Raw genomic sequence first — 7,814 nt, forward strand, 5'->3', positions numbered from 1 at the left:
TGGTAGGAGATTTGAGAAGAAAAGCGTAAAAAGCCCGAGGAAAACAAATCCTGCTGGCAGATTTCCTTTCAGTACTTTTCCTACTCATCCCCCTTTTTCCCAAGTCACTTCCAATCGGTGTCCAAAAAAATGCAAGTTAATTTTCATTTTGGCCGCAAACCAAGAACAGAAAGGTTAAGTGTACTGAATTAGTTTTTCAAGCCAAAGTTAAAGGCTCTGAGGATGATGTCTCCAAGGGTCCTAATCCCTGTTTTTTTCCATTAGCAGGTGTGAGCCCAGGCCTGGAAGAGGCCTCCGAGCGGCTTTCTCTCCCCTCGGCTTCCTGATTTACCATTTTTTTTTTTCTTTCTACAAACCCGAGTGCTGCCTTCACTGGATAGCAAATCCATCAGAACAGAGACTATTACGATGGAAAACAAGGCTGCCTCACCCCTTCCCACCCTGTCCCACCCCGCTCCACCCCTGCGGCCCAGAAGCAAGCCCTGGGAAAGGTTTCTATTTCTTGCGGAAATTATTTCCAAAATCCTAGCTAAAATGTGCATCCTTCGATTTCCTTCTATATCATCTGTAGTGAATATTGACTTTGCAACACAAAACTTGAGGCATTTAAGTGGGTCCGCTTTCTCTCCCACTCTTCCCAAGGATGAGTCTTTGTATAAATATTTTTGGGTTTTTTTTAAAGATTTTTTAATTTAGGGGCTCCTGGGTGGCTCAGTCAGTTAAGCGTCTGCCTTCGGCTCAGGTCATGATCCTGGGGTCTGGGATTGAGTCCCGGCATCGGGCTCCCTGCTCAGCTGGGAGTCTGCCTCTCCCTCTGTCTGCCGCTCCCCCTGCTTGTGCTCTCTTTCTCTCTCTTTCCATGTCAAATAAATAAATAAAATATTTTTAAAATAATAATAAAAAATAAAATAAAATAAAATCTTGAGAAAAAAGGGGGAAAAAACTTTCCTTTTCAGTTTTGGAATTTCCCTAGAGATTCTAATGTTTTTCTTTCTTCTTGTATTCTTTACCTATATCATATCTTTATTTATTTTTAAATTTTTAAAAAAGTTTTGTTTAGGGCGCCTGGGTGGCTCAGATGGTTAAGCGTCTGCCTTCAGCTCAGGTCATGATCCCAGGGTCCTGGGATCAAGCCCCGCATCGGGCTCCCTGCTCGGCAGGAAGCCTGCTTCTCCCTCTCCCGCTCCCCCTGCTTGTGTTCCTGCTCTCGCTATCTCTCTCTCTGTCAAATAAACAAATAAATAAATAAAAATCTAAAAGAAAAAAAAAAGATTTAAAAAATAAATAAAATAAAAAGTTTTGTTTATTTAAGTCATCTCTACACCCAACGTGGGGCTCGAACTCACAACCCCTAGATCAAGAGTCGCACACTCCACCGAGGGAGCCAGCCAGGTGCCCCTGTTTACTTTTTTCCAAGTTACAATTCATGACATTTAGTCAATTCAAGCCCCATTTTGCCTACTCTTCCAATGAGAACTCATTACTGCTCAGTTTTCATCAAGGCCCTCATCCAAGTCAGAGCTGCTGTTTCCTGAATATCCTGTTGTCTTTTTCCTGATGTATCCCCACATTTTGGGGAACATAGCCGCAGTTTTCTAGGGAAGGGTGGGTAGAGGCCCACTTCGCAAGTCAGCACTGGTCTTTATTTTGTCCTTACACTTGGGGATCGTTGGGCTCCATATAGAATGCTGGATAGAGATTCTTCTCTCTCAAATGGTAGCCCGGAAACAGGGGTGTATGAGCACCTGCTCCGGGGGCCCCCAATAGATCAGGTTCGGCCCCTCACCGCTGACAAAATCCAAAGGCAGAGAGAAGAGCGGTGGGGAAACAAGAAAAGATTTATTTCAGTGAGGCCGGCACCGGGAAGACAGTGGACCAGCGTCTCAAACACTGTCTCCCAAGTGCTGAAAATACTTGTAGGGTTAGGTGAGGAAAATGTGGGGCCGGGGTCGGAGTGTGCGGGCAAGCAGTGCACGTGGCAGTGAAGGTCAAGGTCGATCACTATCTTGGGGTCACTCATGGGTGGGGTCTTGCTGGCTCAGGGCAGTCCTTATCCCTTGAAGGGTAATTTCACTTCCCTTCAGGGGTTGCCTTGCTCGCAGGGACTTTTGCCCCAAATTAAAAGGTGGGCTGGAAAGGAGAACGCAATCAGCTAGGAAGTTCGAGGTCAACATGGAGGTGGTTGAGGCCCTCATTCCAAAACTGCAGGCATTTCTTTCTTCAATCTTCTAAGATTCAGCGCGATTGGTGAAAAATCTAGTTGTTTTGGTTCTTGTTCCTTTGGAGAGGAATTGTTTTTTTCTCTCTTTAGAAACTCTTAATATTAGCCCCTTTAGTCTTGATGTTGTGAAATTTCATGAGGAAGTCTCTACGTGCAGATAATTTTTTTATTCATTATCTCTTTTTTGGTGCAAAAAGATGATTTTTTGACAGAGAGAGACACAGCGAGAGAAGGAACACAAGCAGGGGGAGTGGGAGAGGGAGAAGCAGACTCCCCGCTGAGCCAGGAGTCCGATGTGGGGCTCGATCCCAGGACCCTGGGATCATGACCTGAGCCGAAGGCAGACGCTTAACCGTCTGAGCCACCCAGGTGCCCCCCCCCTTTTTTTTTTTAAGATTTTATTTTTAAGTAATCTCTACACCCAACGTGGGGCTCGAACTTAAAACGCCCAGATCAAGAGTCACATTCTCGGGCGCCTGGGTGGCTCAGACGGTTAAGCGTCTGCCTTCGGCTCAGGTCAGGATCCCAGAGTCCTGGGATCGAGTCCTGTATTGGGCTCCCTGCTCCTTGGGAGCTTGCTTCTCTCTCTCTCTCTCTGTCTCTCATGAATAAATAAATTTAAAAATCTTTAAAAAAAAAAAAAAAGAGTCACACTCTCCACTGGCTGAGCCAACAGGTGCTCCATAAAAATACAATGTTTAATAGAAGGATAAAAAACAGAGCTGAGGGGCCCTTGGCTGGCTCAGTGAGTGGAGCACGTGACTCTTGATCTCCAGGTCATGGGTTTGAGACACGTTTTGGGTGTAGAGATTACTAAAGAAAAAATAAGGGACGCCTGGGTGGCTCAGTTGGTTAAGCGACTGCCTTCGGCTCAGGTCATGATCCTGGAGTCCCGGGATCGAGTCCCGTATCGGGCTCCCTGCTCGGCGAGGAGCCTGCTTCTCTCTCTGACCCTCCCCCCTCTCATGTACTCTCTCTCATTCTCGCTCTCTCAAATAAATAAATAAAATCTTAAAAAAAAAAAAAATAAGCTGTTTTTGCAACCACATTTTTAGCCACTGAGAAATATTTGTTTTCTGATTGTTCCTTTTTCATATAGCACCCTCTTCTTGTGTTATGGATGTTTATGAGGGGTTCTCTCTGTACTCTGCATCGTAGTCATACCTCGCAGTTACTGTGGGTTCAGTTCCAAACCACAGCAATAAAGCAAGTCGAATGAGTATTTTGGTTTCCCAGTGCGTATAAAAGTTATGTTTCCATGATACTATAGTCTATTAAGTGTGCAATAGCTAGGAACTAACAGCTTATATGGCTTAAAAAATGCTGGGGCACCTGGCTGGCTCAGTCCGTGGAATGTGTGACTCTTGGTCTCCAGGTTATGAGTTCAAGCCCCATGCTGGGCATGGAGATTACTCAAAAAAAAAAGGAAAGCTAACCATCATCTGAACTTTCAGCAAGTCATAATCACTGATCCTAGGTCACCACAATAAATATAAATATAGTGAAAAAATTTGAAATATTGTGTGAATTCCCAAAATGTGACATAGTCACAAAGTGAGCAAATGCTGTTGGAAAAACGGTGCCGACAGACGCAAGAGAGTGAAACACAGTCAATGAGTTATGCATGTGTCTCTGTTTCCTCCAGTCCCCATCTTCTTGTTTGTTTGTCTTTCTTTGCATGCTCCTGGTTCTCGTATGCGTGGTGATCATTGGTAATATTTCATAAAGAACTACCAAGGTATCCTGGGTTTCCTCTGCTGGTACGTAAATTATGATATTTTTCCTCTAGGGTTCTCTCTGGTTGGAAATTCTGCCTCGGAAATCTTCGTGGATTAGGATAGGATAAGACCCATCGACTGGGGGCGCCTGGGTGGCTCAGTCGATTAAGCTTCTGCCTTTGGCTCAGGTCATGATCCCAGGGTCCTGGGATCGAGTCCTGAGCCCCACTTTGGGCTCCCTGCTCAGCGGGGAGCCTGCTTCTCTCTCTGCTTCTCCTCCTGCTTGTGCTCTCTCTCTCTCTCTCACTCTGTCAAATAAATAAATAAAATCTTAAAAAAAACCAAAACGACACATCCACTGAAGAGCTTCAGTTGGGGTGGAGAGGGTTGATTGATGGTCAGCTGTCAGATTGTGGATCACCCCAAAAGCTAGAATAAAAAAACATTTATTCTGGATTGCCAAGGCTTAACTTCCCTCAGACAATTGGTTCAATTTCTTTGGGGACAAGCTGTCTGCCATTCTGTCCGAAGGAGGGAAATGCCTTCCGGGTGAGGAGCGGAAGTGGGGTCATCAGCTGGTGCTGTTGGCCTGTCTTTGCAGACCTTCACTCATTTCCAGAATTTCACTCCCACCTCTCCCGCTTTCCTTTGCCTGCTGATCGGGGAAATTGCCTCTCCTGGGCAGCCTAAGCAACTAGGCTCGACTGGCAAACCCCCTTCATCTTTGCACTGTCGCTTCTTTTTGTATTCTCTACTTTTCCTGAGGAAGGATTGGAGACAAAGGAGTATGCCTGACCCAGAGTCAGATATCTTGTTTTACTTTCTAATTGTTCCACACACCCAGTATCCAGACAGATGGAGGCCTGTGGTAATGGCTCATTCATCAAACTCAGTGGAAATCGAGGAAGTATTTACTGAACACCAGAGTTCTGTCCCAAAGACAGGGCTTGCTTGTTTATTTATTTTTTATTTTATTTATTTATTTCTTTTTTTTTTTTTTTAAAGATTTTATTTATTTATTTGAGAGAGAGAATGAGAGAGAGCACATGAGAGGGGGGAGGGTCAGAGGGAGAAGCAGACTCCCTGCGGAGCAGGGAGCCCGATGCGGGACTCGATCCAGGGACTCCAGGATCATGACCTGAGCTGAAGGCAGTTGCTTAACCAACTGAGCCACCCAGGCGCCCTATTTTTTATTTTATTTATTTCTATATAATTTCAGTAATCTCTACACCCAACTTGGGGGCTCAAACTTACAACCCCAAGATCAAGAATCTCATGCTCCACCGACTGAGCCACCCAGGCGCCCCTGCATCGTCCCTTTCTCACGTCATTTGTGTGTACCCCAATAACCCCAACCATAGCTATGAAGCACAGAACAACACGGAGACCCTCTTGTATGAGAAGGAAAGTCACACGTTTGAAGTACAATGAAACTTAAATCAGTGCCATTAAGTTACATAGATCCCGAAAATGATCAGAATTCACTCTGGGCTTTCCACCAAAGTGTCTTGGGCTTCTTCCTTTTCTCTGTTACAAATGTCATCCACTAGAATCCCAGAACTGTTCAGTCATTCCAGAAATATTTATTGAGTGCTCCCTGTTTGCCAGACATTGTGCTAGGCACCAAGGATAAACAGAAGAGAAGACATATGTGGTCCCTGTCCCCTCGGAGCATTTAGTTCAATCACCCAACAGATGTTTATTAAACATCCATTATGATCAAGTCGCTGCAGGGTGACAACTGAAGCCACGGGCCAGGGACACTTAGATCTTTGTCGACATGACTATTCTTGTCTTCGCTGGCGTAAATAGTATTCTAAGAGACATTCACCCGGGAAGATGAATGTTGCAAATTAACTTTATTGCTTATTCCAGGAACTTCCTGAAAGACCCATCAACTCTTTAATGGAAAACATCAGCTGACTCTCGGGCACCTGGATAGCTCTGTCTGTAAGTCTGTAGAGCATGTGACTGTTGGTTTCAGGGTCATGAGTTCAAGCCCCACGTTGGGTATAGAGCTTATTAAAAACAAAACAAAACAAAACATGGGCGCCTGGGTGGCTCAGTTGGTTAAGCGACTGCCTTCGGCTCAGGTCATGATCCCGGAGTCCTGGGATCGAGTCCCACATCGGCCTCCCGGCTCAGCAGGGAGCCTGCTTCTCCCTCTGACCCTATCCCCTCTCATGCTGTTTCTCTCTCTCTCTCTCTCTCAAATAAATAAATAAATAAAATCTTTAAAAAAAGAGAGAGAGAAAAAAATAAAAACAAAACAAAAAAACCCCAAACCCCACAATCAATCAGGAGTGCCTTGGCTGGCTCAGTGGGTAGAGCATGCAACTCTTGATCTCTTGGTCATGAGTTTAAACTTCATATTGGGCATAGAGATTACTTAAAAAAAAAATCAGCTTATTTTCAATAGAAATTTGAAACTGACAATTTACACCTTAACACTGTTTGAGCCCCTCACTTTGCTATGTAAATTTTCCATGATTAAACCATAACCCTTACCTACCCTAATCAACCCCTGCTCTTACCCCAGCTTGGAAAGACCTGCTTTAAACCAGACTTCAATGTCTCAATAAATTTTGTGGGTTTGCCCATCTCCCTATGAGGTGTTGTCAGACCTTTGAGGGACAAGCAGTAAACCCTGCTTTGTCTTATCAACAGGTTGTTCTAGTGATATTTGGGGAACCGGCTTTGACAAGGTGCCGGGAACATAGTGAATAAAATCCTCACGGAATTTACATTCTAGACACAGACAATAAGCAGAAACCAGGAAATATGTAATTTTATACTTTACAATGTCGATGGGGAGATAGTAGCCAGGTCGATCATTACAAATTTTGACAGCTGAGAAAGAGAGGGCAACCAGAAGGCACAACGTGGGCAGTTCGGGTCCTCGTGAGAAAAGATGGTCTGGAAAACTCTCCGAAATGACTAACGGGGGAGAGGGTGGTCTGAGTGTGCCAAGTAAGGAGACTGGAGGTGTTGAGACCCTGAGACAGGGAGGGGGCTCAGCCGATTCCAGAACACAAAGGAAACCAACAAGACCAGAAGGCGGGGAGAGGGCAGGACTGAGCAGAGCCCCAAGGCAGAAGCCTCTCCAGAAACTTCCTTAGAACCACAGCTTCACCCGAGCCAATTAGTACTCTCTGCAACAGAGTTGCTTTCTGATCCTTTTCACTGCAAATGTGCATAAGTGAACGCTACAGGTTAGATGCATTTTTGAGAGTCTTACTGTTCACACAAGTGTTTTCACGGCAAAAGGGGTCCAGCTTTGACCAAATTCATGCATCGGGCTCTTGGAGCGCCCGTTGAACTCACTTAAGCCCTATGCTTAGCGGAAGCGGCCCCTGTGTTTCCAGAGAGAGGCATTAGGGGAACCCGCCGACTGGGGGCGGGGGCGGAGGCTGGCACGAGGGCGGGCCAGAAGCTCGCTCTGTCTCCCGCAGGACGCCGAAGTTTTAATCAACTCCCAACTGATCTGCCGAAAGAAGTGAGCACATGACCCGTGTGAATGATGTCCTCAGGCTCTTTTCCAGTTTCGTGCACGGAAGTATTGTCCTTCGGTGCAGCCGATAAAATCCAAGCGGCCCTCGGCCCTAACCACGCTGCCGGGTCATCCCAGTCCGGGACCCGAAATCGACGGTCGCTCCGGGGGCAGGACGGGCCCCGTCGGAGGCGCGGGGGTCCCGCCGCCTCTCTCTCTCTCCCCCTCCCTTCCTCCGCACCCGGGCCTGGGTGGAGTCCCCGCGCGCGGCGCCCCCGCTCCCGCTCCCCGGCCGGCCCTCCGCGCCCGGGGCCCCTCCCGCCAACCCGGGCCCCGCGGGGCTCCTCCCGGGGTCGGCGCGCGGTGCGCGCGCTCGGCGGCCCGC

Source organism: Neomonachus schauinslandi, chromosome 15, assembly GCF_002201575.2.
Source record: "Neomonachus schauinslandi chromosome 15, ASM220157v2, whole genome shotgun sequence".
NCBI lineage: Eukaryota > Metazoa > Chordata > Mammalia > Carnivora > Phocidae > Neomonachus > Neomonachus schauinslandi.